Here is a 12664-nt window from a genome sequence, read left to right as displayed (position 1 = left end):
CCTCTGGATAGGCCACATCTTATTGTCATCCTGATTTAATCATTTATAATTCTAGGGACAGATTTATGATAGGTGTATACCTCTTTTGTGCCACTTAGAAAACATTGTCCATGGGGAAATGAATTAAAATGTCATTAAGACACATGAATGTGTTTTTTTTAAACGTTTGCAATTTTTTTGGGTCACTTTCAACATGGGTATGTGTCTGAAACAGTCAAAATCTAAATTTGCAATGCACTGGTGGGAGCATATTTACAAGGAATGTGCTTCATGGGGAAAGGTCTTATAATGTAATATGGGAAAAATGACATTAGAGATACTGAAATGCCTTATAGAGAAGCATACACCATTATGTCCTTGTCATAAATTTGCAAACCATTACTTTTCCCCAAAAACGATTTTCAAATTATATTTAGAAAACAGTGCACATGTGGAAATTACTTAAAATGTCAATAATTCAAAAATTGTGATTCCTTAAATGCAATGTATAAAAAAAAAATATGTAAAAAATGATATTAAGGATTTGGAAACTACCACCAACTTGTAGTTTGTGGTAATTTGCGAATTCTTTTCAAAAAGAATTTTTTTTTTAAAAAAAAAAAGGTCCCATATGACGCCCATACATGCCATTAGGGCATGTAGGTGTGCCATGTGCTCCCAAATTTCTTTTTCAGGGGTGCAGCAGGTTGTTCTTGAGATACCCCTGCACGCTTGAAAAAAATCCTATTTTGTGATGAGCTAATTGCTAATCACAACTTGCAACATTAATTCCTATGAGCCTCCTAGCCTATGGAAATGAATGGGTAATTTGCAATTAGCAATTTGCTCATTGCAAATTAGGAATAGTAAAGAATCGCTATTTATTCCTTAAAATTTGCTATTTATAATATGTAAAATATTTTGATGATACATATGGCAGTTCATCTGTAACAAGATAAGAAGCTTAGGGATAGATTTATGATGAGTGGCGCATCCCCAGGGATGTGACAGTCATCCTGCGCCACTGTTCCGCCACCCATGGTGTGCTGCATTTACAATGCGGCGCAGCATGGGGCAAAAAAGGCACAGATGTGTGACGCATCTGTGCTGTAAAGGTGGCGCATTGCTGGAGTTGTATCGTAAGTGCGATGCAGCTCCAGCAAGGATCAGGGGTGCCCCATCTATACAATGCTGCGTCAAGACCTATGCCAGCTTCAAGCAGGTGCAGGGTTTTGAAGCAGCTTTCTCCTATCTGATTGTAAATGCGGCACACCATGGGTGGTAAAGCAGTGGTGCACATTAACTGGTGCATGCCTGGGGATGTGCCATTTAATATAAATCTGCACTTTAACATTTGAGTATGTGCAGGGGACACAGAGTCGTTGAGGCTTATCCAAGGTTAAGAACAGATGAGTCCTGTCCAGTGAAAAATTAGACATAGGCTTCACCTGCTCAGCATCGCTGGACATGGCTAAATAATAGCTGCAAAATGTTACTCTTGTTAAATAATTTTACTATTATAATCTGTGAGATTTGTCTCTTACTCTGCAACATCTCATTGTTGTTGTCTTTCTTTAAAGATAAAGACAACCTCAACATGAGCGACAATCTGCAATCAGTTGATTTTGACCTCATCATTGAACTTGTAATTGAAACATCAGTGGATGTTGATCCATTGGATGATTTAAATCCTGAGGATGAAGAAGAGCGTGATGAGGATGCAGATTTGTCCGAATTATATGATATAGGATGGGAAGATGACCTGCTTGAGCCTTTGGAATTATAAACATTTATTTTTAAAATTTATAATGAATAAAAAGTAAAAAGGTAAACCGTTTAATTTAAAAATAAAGACACCTTCAAAAACAGGTTATGTGTAGTGTCTTCAATAAAATATTAAAATATGCTCATAAAATTAGATCAGATTCACATATAAAATAGCATAGGTAACATAAATATAAATCTCATTTCTTTTCTGCTACTTCTGTATTGTAAATTTGCAAGGACTAAAAAATCTTCTATTTAAAATGTCAAGTAGTGTGTTATGTTTTTGATCACTATTACTGATTTACTGTTTGATAATATTTTTTTATTAACATTTTTATTATATTTTTCCTCAGATTCAACTATGCCTACAAAAATAAGAGAGATGAAGGCTGCAAAACGTCAAAGACAGCAGGAGAAAAAAAAAATGCAGCAGTCCTCTAACAAAAAGATTTCTCAAGCGATGAAGAAAGCACCGGGTAAGAGCTCTAAATATTTCATAAAAAATATTTCAAATAAAAAAAATATTAGTACAGAAAATGTTTCAATCCATAACAACACAAGTAAATCAAATGGAAAGAAAAGGACAAATGAAAATGTTACTGCTAGAGCAAGAGATAAATCTGTGCATGATAGTAGAAGGAAACAACAGTTTACGGAGATTCGTAAACGAATGTTCCGTAACAGGATAATTGGCAATTTGTTAAAAAATATTAAGAAAGGTCAACAGAAATTAGTTTTTTATAGGAGAAAAAAAAAAGTTGAGAAAGTTATTGATCAGGCTTTTGAAATTAAACGTAAGTTATTTATTTTGATAATCAATAGAATTAGGAAGCTAAACAAGGCAATTTTTGATTTCAAAAGAAATAGTAGATGGAAGAGAATAGTTAATCGTAGTAATTTTTGTGAAGTTTTTTCTGGAGAATGGATACATAGTTCAAGCTGTGAGGCATTTTTTAATGAAGAGAGTTATTTCCAGGATAATGATTTGGTGCATGCAGTTGACATCAGTGGTCGTGCTTATGAAGTGAAAGATGGTTGTCCAGTTGAAAAAGAAAAACTTGTGACAACAGAGGCAGAAGAGTTGTTAGGTAATGAGGTTTTAGGAAGACGTGCTAAGGGTCCTGTGTACACCTGGAAGTGTAGTAGTATTTGCAGTGTGCGACAGGATTCTATCAATTTGCTTTGTGATTTTGTACGGTCATTTAACAAGAAAAGTTTGAAGCAGAAAATGAGGTTGTTGCAAGAATTAGATCCTTGCAGAGTGAGAGAAGTGACAGGTTTGCATGGTCATTCACTGGCTTGTCTTTCCAGGAGAGTATGCCAGAGTGTTTTTCATCATTTCAGGATGCTAGCAGTGCATCATAACAAAGTGAGGAAGTTAGTTAGACTGTTGTATTATGCTAAGAGTCCAGCAATTATGCTGAAACAATTATGTGCTGCTCTTCTGCATGGTTCTGAAATAGATGTGAGGAATATATGTGAAGAAATTGAGTTTTGTTACTTTGGAAGTAAAGAGGAGAATGTTGAAATTGAGCAAGAAATAGAGGGTCATTTGGAAGATACTGTACATGTTTCCAGTACAGATAATTTCCAGAGGGAAATTGCGACGTTTGACATGAAATCAAGTGAGAGGCCTAATTTCACTTGTGTGTGTTGTCGACGCACTTATTATAAGAATCAGACTAAGTTAGTGGATTTATATGCAAAAAGTGAAAGGGAAAATAATAGTGAATGGAAGGATTTTGCAACATACTTGATGGTAGAAAATTGTTTTGATTTGGGATTGGATCAACGTGTGTGTACTTATTGTTGTAACAAATTAAAACAAAACCAGATGCCTGCTAGAGCAGTTCATAATAATCTGGAATTGGTTGAGATTCCTTCTGAATTGAAGGACTTAAATACTTATGAATCTATTTTGATTCAAAGTATCCATCCCTTTCAGGCTATTGTAAGAATGGAGCCAAAGACAGGGAAATTGCCTCCATCAGATTTACAGAGAGGATTAAAGGGAAGAGTTGTTTATTTGCCTCTAGATTTGAAGAAAAACATTAACACAATTGGAGTAGAAAAAGTGGAAGAGGAACCTCTGGTTATCTTAGTTAATGGGGTTCCGACAAAGAATAAGAAAATATGGCAAGATTTAGTAGATGTTAGGAAAGTTAAAAAGGCAACATTGTATTTGAAAAAAAATAATAAATACTATAAGAATGTATATGTTGAAGAAGAGGAAGTAAGTGAGGAAGAGGATAGCGATTTGTGTGCTGGTCAAATTGAGAAAGTAGAACTCTCTACTAGTGAGGAAATATATGAACATTATAGTGTTCATCCTTTGCATTCAAAGGAAGTCATGGGGAATGCTATTGAGTTGTTTCAAATGAAACAAGCCAAAGGGAGTCCCATTAGTGTTTGGGAGCAAAGTTTGGAAGCTCGGTGTTTCCCACAGCTTTTTCCAACAGGTCAGGGAGGAAGATATGATGAGCGACCTCATCAAATTCCTGCTTCTGAATACCGGACTTTGCGATTGTATGCAGGAGATGCTAGGTTTCGACAATGCATTCCATATTTGTTTCATCTCCTGTTTGAAAGCGATCTGTCTGGACTGTCATATGCAGTGAACCACATCTTGAAAAGTGGTATACACATGCAAAACATCTCGGCAAGTGATTTTATGGATAAAGTGAATGTCCAAGATAGTATTTTGGATTCTCACCTGATTAATCTCATGGCGTGTCAGCGTGGTACTAATGAGTACTGGTACCGTCGTCATGGTGATTTAAAATGTATGCTGAGGAACTTAGGTACTCCCACATGGTTCCTCACTCTGAGCTGTGCCGAGTATGGCTGGGAAGACTTACTTGAATTTCTACGAGAGGCAAATGCTAACGTAGAAAACATCGAATTCAAGACACCCGGAGAACTGTGCTCTTTGGATCCAGTCAATGTATGTAGGTACTTCAATCATAGATTTGAAGCTATGATGTCTTTCATCATGAATAAGAAGAATCCACCTCTTGGAGAGGTGTTGGATTTCTTCTGGAGAAAGGAGTACCAAGCAAGAGGTGCTCCTCATATACATATGTTGCTGTGGATCAAGGATGCACCTAAATTTGGAACGGATCCAGATGACTCAGTGATGAGTTTCATCCAACAGTATTCTACGTGTGCTGTTCCAAACGCAAAGGAGAAGAAAAGCCTAAGAGAAAAAGTTCTGCGTTTCCAAAGCCATCGATGTGGAAAGTACTGCCGTCGTAAATTCCGAAACAAGGACAAGTTCTACACTAAATGTCGTTTCGGCTATCCACGACCGGTGATTTCTAAAGGAAGAGTAAACAGTTTGATGTCTTCGCTGCGACACAATGTCATGAAGAAATCACCTAAAAACACTTACAATTTGAAGAGGAACGAAGAGTCCAAGTACATCAACGACTACAACCCGGTGATTTTGTCCATGTGGAATGCTAACATGGATATACAGTTTGTGGCTGATAACTGTATGGCTGTGGCTCGGTATGTGACGTCTTACATCACCAAAAAAGAGAAGACAGAATTGAAGGATATGTGCGAGGACATTTCCCATGAAAAGAGCCTCAGCAAGAAGTTGTACAGTTTCAGTCTGAAGATGTTGTCGCATCGAGAAATCGGAGCGTACGAATGTTCTGACCGGTTGTCTTCAGCAAGTCTCTATGCCAAGTCCAGGAGTATCGTTTGGGCGAGTCTTGGTCTTGCTGCAACGCGTAATCGAGTTCTCAAACCTGTGCGGGAAATTGAGTATTTGGCGGAAAAGGAGCCAAACAGTACCGACATTTTGAAGACCAACATGTTGGATACATATTATCCAAATCGAAGCAGTCACCTCGAGAATGTTTGTCTGTATGAGGTTCTGCAAAATTACATGTTCAAGAGGAACATCAAAGAAGATACTGAGAAAGGAGTGTATGCTGTAATAGGAAGTGAGGGATGTCTGGTGAAGCAAAGAAAATGCCACTTGATAAACCATCGAAAATTGAGTGGCGAATCTCCTGAAAAAAAGGAGTTTTTCTATTTAGCACTTTTGCAACTTTTCAAGCCTTGGCGTGCAGAAGAGGAACTGCTTGGAGATTTCCTCTGTTATGAAGACTCTTTCAATGCCGCCAAGGAGACCATAGAATGTCCTGCTTTTCCCAAATATGTAGAAATGTTGAATGCGGAAATTGAGCAGGAAGCAACAATTGCAGCCGAGATTGCCAGAGACAGTTCTCAGGACAGTCAGAGTTCTGCTTCATTGAGTCAGGATCCACTAGGAGGACCTCTTATTGAAAATGAAGCTGCCACTGCTATGAATGAGGTGGAAAGAGCCATGGCACATGCTCAAGAGGATGTGGTTAACTTAGAAGAGTTGGAAAGGCAACTCAACGTTGAGCAGAGGAAAATATATGACGAAGTTACCATGCAAATTGATCATGGATTAAGTCATGATAAGAAAGAGTGCTCATGTACGTCGTTGAAGCCTGTCCGACTGTACGTGAGTGGAGAAGCGGGAACTGGAAAAAGTTTCCTCATTAAAGCAATTTCATGCTATTTGCAGGAAAGGACAGAGTCATCGCTGTCTTGTGTTGTCACTGCTCCAACTGGACTGGCAGCACATAATATTAAAGGGATTACTTTACATCGTTTACTGATGCTGCCAGTGGAGCATGACAACAAATTAGAATATCACAAGCTATCTGGAGATGCTTGTTTTGAAGTTTCAAGAATCTTGAGGAAAATGAAACTTCTTATCATTGACGAAGTAAGCATGGTTTCCAATGTCATGCTTGCCTTTGTGCATTTGAGGATGCAAGAAGTTCTCAAAACAGAGTATGATGTGTTATTTGGTGGCAAACACATCATTGTTTTCGGAGATCTTCTGCAGCTGACACCAGTGAAAGGGCAACCTGTGTTCAAAATGCTCACGCATGAAGATACCAGGAAGTGCCTAGGCAGCATTGGCAACGTCAATATATGGTTAAACTTCAATTATGCTGAACTGCATGAAAATATGCGTCAGGCAAAGGATGAAGTTTACAAGACTATTCTACAAGATGTTAGAATTGGAAAAGTGACCGAGCATGGAAAAGAAGCTTTACATGCACGATTACTGTCAAATTTATATCCAGAACAAGATGTTGTGCCTGAGAATATTTTTCAGAAAATTACTGATAAGAAATCTGGAATATGTTTGATGCCAACTCTTGCAGAATGTGCCAAATTTAACAACAAAATGTTGCATTTAGAAAAGCAAGAGATTGTGAAAGTGGAAGCTATTGATAGAGTACAGCATATGGGATCAACAATTATTTTGTCTGAGAATCTGAAATCAAAATTGGATTCATTAGAGAAGACTATATCTAAAACTGCAGGTTTTGAAAAGACTCTGAATGTGTGCTTGAACTGCCGTATAATTTTAAGAAGGAATTTACATGTTGAAAGAGGTCTGGTAAATGGATCAATGGGTAATGTTGTTGATTTTGTGAAATACAGAAATAGAGATGGAATTGAATTTTTAAAAATTAAATTTGATGGCATTGAGGAAGTACAGCTAATTGCTCGTTGTTCTGCTAGATTTTTGCTTGTAAAAGACTTATATGTTCGCCGTAAGCAGTTCCCTGTTTGCTTGGCATATGCGGTGACAATTCATAAATCGCAAGGTTTAAGTGTAGACACTGCATTGGTGAATATTGGCAGTTCTGTGTTCAAGGAGGGTATGGCATATGTGGCATTGTCACGAGTTAGAACTTTATCGGGATTGTACTTGATTGAGTGTGATGTCAGAAACATTTGTGCAGATCTAGATTGTGTTAAGGAATACAATAGGTTAAGAAGAGAGTATGCGCCACATTTGCCTCAGTTTCCTTTGTTTGAGAAACGTCTGGTAGGCCGGAAACGAAGAAATGAGAACAATACTGGGGAGGTTGTAGCAAAAAGACAAAAAGTGAATGAACCTAAAATTACAAGCAGAAACAAAGAGGATTCTGTTGAAGATGTTGTTGGTTTTCAGTTTGAAAACAGTTCTGGTGTCAACTGCTATGCTAATGTAGTAATGAATGTTTTGTTTTCTCTAAAAAATGTAAAAGAAGAGATTGTGGTCAATTCTGATCAAAGATTTTGCAGTTTGTTGAATTCTGTGTTAGAGAAATGTAGCACAGATAGAACAAAAATAGAAAGTGTGTCTGAAATTCGAAACCTGTTAGACAGATGTTCAGGGCAAACACAATTCTCTCAAAATATTCAGCAAGATTGTCAGGAGTTTTTAATGTATATGCTTGATGTATTACATGCTGAAGGTGTAGATGTAGATCAGCTGTTTGGGCTTTCTTATCAATGGCAGCATGACTGCGAGAACTGTATGGTATCAAGTACTACTAGTGTAGACTCAGAAAGATTTATATATTTAACTTTGCCAGACAGTAAATCAGTCTCCTTTAATAAGCTAGTAAACGCTGCTAATCACAGCATGGAGTGTAGCCAATGTAAATCTGAAATGATGTCCACATTATTTATACGAAAATATGGCCAGTACGTCATTTTAATGTTCCAACGATGTAGGCCTGATGGAACAAAATTGACAACTTTAATAAAAAAATTTGTAGCTTCGCAGTTGTCAATATCAGGAAGGACTTTTGTAACTACAGCAATTATATATCATGACGGCCCTTCAATATCATCAGGACATTACACAGCTTATTTAAAGTCTAGAAATGGATGGTCATTCTGCAATGATTCTGTTTTAATTTTCAAAAAAAAATTGCCGTATGACCTTAAAAACTCTTACCTGGTGTTTTTAAAACCAAAATTTTAGGAAAATAATCTCGGGATATGATCTGTGGAATTTCAAGAAGTTCTAATGGCTCCTACACAATTTGGCCTTGAGGATAAGTGTAGTTCAGAGACATAACTTCTAATCAAAGGATTGGACATTATGGAGATGTATGTGCACTTTAAATGAGTTCAGAAAAATTGTTTCTTTTCATAAGCTAATTGAAGCAGCCAATCAAAACATGGAGTAGAGGGAATGTAAGTCTGCAATGCTGTCTACTGTTTTACATTGCTTTGTGATTAAAAGTGATGTAGAGAATTAAATAATTGTAGTACTCATAGAGGTAGTGTAAGTCTGCTTCATATTAAGCAGTATCAGTGTCATAGGAAATGTAGAACATGACTGACCAAGAAGGGGAAGATATTATTATTCCAGGATTGTGAAAATGATCTTCAACATTTTAATTCTGAAAGTTGCGGAAATGCCAAATGATGGGATTGGCTTACAAGAAATCCAAGAGTTATAAATATCTCTGACTAGATTTGGCCTTGTGGAAAATAGTGGTAGAGAGCAAGAAGTCATTTATTGCATGTAACGTGTTTTTAAAAACGATGGAGCTTTTCTTTCAGAAAGTGGCGGGCTGAAAGTAATAACAGCACAAAAGAGTGTAAGCTGTTTATAGGACATCCTTGGACGTCATGGAAAGTAAGTTAACTTTAAGGAGTTCTGAATTTTATTTTCTGATGTTGTATGGGTTTTTTAAACACAATCATTTTGATTGTGTTTTTTTTTCCCCGCTGTTACATGATGAATACCTTCAAGTCACTGTTTTTAGTGAATTTTGATACATTCTGAGAACAGCAAAAATAAACCATTTAACATGTATAATTAATTCTGTACTGTTTGCATTTATGATGTATATGTAGAACTGTGTAGGAGGCATGGAGAAGGTGAGTTTTCTGTAAGTGTTAAATTTATTGTATGCAGTGCTGCACTTCTACGTAATCTTTCATATGCTGGACTACATCTGCACAATGAGATACCTAAGCAAAGGAAACACAAGTGATGTGATTGTGAAATGAGCAAAATAAATTGCACATATTTCAATTACATCACTTGAGTTTCCTATCATTACGAATCACATTGTGCAGATCAAGTTTAGGTCTGTCCAGGGAAACATAGGAGGTTTCTACTTTGTTGAAGAGTGCAGTGGACATGACTCACTTCATTAGTAGACTTTCACAGATATTATCTCCTCTGTACACTTCAACAAGTGTAAATCTCATCTTGAACTCTGAGTAGGCCTCACCTCAAACAAATCTCTGGATAGGAGACATGTTATTGGCATACTGAAGCGACACTTTTCTGAAACAAGAGCAATGCAAAAGATGCACCATGTTTTAAGATAGTCCTCACTTCATCTGCATCAAGATACTGTTAGTTTAAAATGTATATCTTTAGCATTGTGTAGAGGACCTGGAGAAGCAGAAGCTTCTGTCAGTGTCAAAGTTGTTGAAAAACTATTTGTCCTTCAATATTTTCCCTTGTCTTTTGTAATTTTTAAATACATATTTTAATTTTTTTTTAAATGTTGGTTCTCTCTTTCACAGATTGAAAGTATAGAAATAAAATGTGATTAATTTAACAGCAATTACAAGGTAAATAGTTGTACTCTTTTCGTTACATTTCTATCACATTCACCTACTATTAGATCCACTGCTTCACTTCTTTAATCCTCAGTTTCCTGCCTTTGCTACTTTCCTCATTCCTTTCTCTATTACCTATTTACTCAACTCCTTCCACTCTTTTTCTCAGTCCCTCTGTTCTCATAGTTTCTCAGTCTTGTTCACTCACTCCATCTCTATTACTCTTAGTGTCTGTGAATTACTTTCCCAACTTTTTTTTTTTGGGGACCGCTTCCTGGGAAGTTGCCCGGTTCGCAAACCAGCAGCGTTATGGCAGTCCACCATTTTGTGTTTCGTTCGAATCAAGATACAAGATGGAGGGCAAATAATGTTCAGAATAGGTAGAAGGGGGCACGGTAGATGTATCTTGACCCCCTTGGTTTTCTGAGGGTGGCTCAGGAGGACCATAGTTCTTCACTCTTGTTCACTCTCTCTGTTTCTATTAATGTCACTGTTTATGACTGATCAAAAAAATGTTTTTTAAAAAAGAACAGTAACTATAAGGGAAGGAAATAGACAGTTATGTTAAAAGAAAGACAGCTAAAGGGAGTAAACTAACGATACTGTTACCTACAATCCACTGCTGTTGATGTTACTGACCATGTCATGAATGATGTAATATGTGAAATCATCAACAGTGGATTGTAGGTAACAGTATCCTTATTTTACTCCCTAGAGCTGTCTTTCTTTTAACATAACTGTGTATTTCCTTCCCTTATAGTTACTGTTCTTTTTTAAAAAATATTTTTTTGGTTAGCTTCCGGTACGCGTACCGGGTAGCGCTCCGGGAGCGAACTAAGAGAAATACAGGTTGGCAGAGTTCCAAATTTTCTACTAATTTTTTTATAATGGGGAGTTAGTTCTGAAAAGAACTTTTTTTTTTATGTTTTTGTTGTTTTATATTTTTTTTAGTATTTTTTGAACATTTTTTTACTTTTTTTGTATTTTCTGAACGTTTTTAAAAATTTTTTGGTTTTTTTGGGGGGGGGGGAAACAAAAACGATCCATTATAAAGGGCTCAACAGGAGCAAAAAAAAAAAATGAATTTATTTTTTGGTGCGTTTTGTGCAAACATTAATATGATTTTGAATTGCTCGCAAAATCAAAGTGATGCTACTTTCTCTGTAGCAGATGAAAGCGCCACATTCCACGCACACTTGTTTTACGTGACCAAACAACATTTGGATGTTTGCAATCACCTCCCTCGCCTCTGGTCCCGACACCTCTGGAACCACCGATCTTCTTGCCATTTGGAGGGGATGTTGTTGTTGGTCACGTAGCTGGGCAGCACTATAGTTATTTGGGTGCCACCTACTCATATGCCGATGCATAGTATGATTCCCATAACTATATTTTTTATCGGTGCCCCTTGACAATCTGTCACCGCATATGCGGCAAAACACGTAACGAGCATTCACTTTCTTTTGCCCCTTAGGAATTCTGTAGAATTGCCAGATATAATTCTCCTGTCGATTGTACCTCCTGGGCTCCTCTGGCAAAAACTCATGCTCTTCCTCCTCTTCCTGTTCTTCCTCTTCTTGCAGAATTACTTCTGCAGGTGGTCCTCTCTTTCTTGGATTTGGTGGAGGTGGTGGGCTAGCACCAGCTGAAGCTACTAATGAAGCCATCACAAAGTCTCAATAAAGGGTCTTTCTCTCAGCAAGATGAAAGTCAGAGTGATGAAAGAAGGAGGGGTTTTCATCATTTGGGAAAAACAAAAGTTCTAAACCAATGACAAGTGTCCATTTTAGATCACATGACCTTGTATTACATCATTAGGAAACCAAAAGTGAAATGAACCAATGAAAAGTGTTATTATCGAGTCACATGACCTGCTATGTTTACATTACGCGGTCGGCGCCGCGCCGCGGATCGCTTCCGGTTCGCGTACCGGTGCGCTTCCGGGTACGCAAACGTAGCACGTAATATGACGTATTACGCGAGAACGCGAAACGTCATGCTGACGCGAAGCGTCACCATGTTGTTTTGTAATGCGAGAGGTGCGCAAAAGGAACGTTTACCAGTTCGCGTACCGGGTCGCGCCTCCGGATTGAGCTAACGGGAAGCTAACCGGTACGCGTACTGGGAGCGAAACAAAAAAAATACAAAAAAAATTGTATAAAAAACATGTAAAAAATATTTTTCTTTTTAAAGAATAATACATTGTAAAGGTTTTGATATTAGCTATTAAAAAACCAATGAAATTCACTGAAAAAACCATAGGTTATAGACCATATATAGTTAGGAATTAGCATTTACAAAACCTTGAAAATTCACTGAAAAAACCATAGGTTATAGACCATATATAGTTAGGAATTAGCATTTAAAAAACCTTATTTTACTCACACAAAACCATTGAAATTCCATATATAGTTAGTTGCACTAACTATGTATCGCGCACCCGCAATCCACTGCTGATGATGTCACATATTACATCATTCATGACATGGTCAGT

General features: G+C 37.2%; 1 long non-coding RNA gene across 1 annotated transcript; it reads left to right on the top strand.

The window, feature by feature from the left end:
* The first annotated feature begins 2098 nt into the window (after nucleotides 1–2098).
* LOC144762047 (uncharacterized) lies at nucleotides 2099–10182 on the top strand. The gene is made up of 3 exons (XR_013596020.1): nucleotides 2099–2222; nucleotides 9154–9229; nucleotides 10135–10182. It is a non-coding gene; the product is annotated as an uncharacterized LOC144762047 (long non-coding RNA).
* The last annotated feature ends 2482 nt before the right edge of the window (nucleotides 10183–12664 follow it).

This window comes from Lissotriton helveticus, chromosome 6 (genome assembly GCF_964261635.1).
Source record: "Lissotriton helveticus chromosome 6, aLisHel1.1, whole genome shotgun sequence".
Lineage (NCBI taxonomy): Eukaryota > Metazoa > Chordata > Amphibia > Caudata > Salamandridae > Lissotriton > Lissotriton helveticus.
Note: the sequence above shows the minus strand (reverse complement) of the source record. Positions and strands in the feature narration are given on the sequence as shown.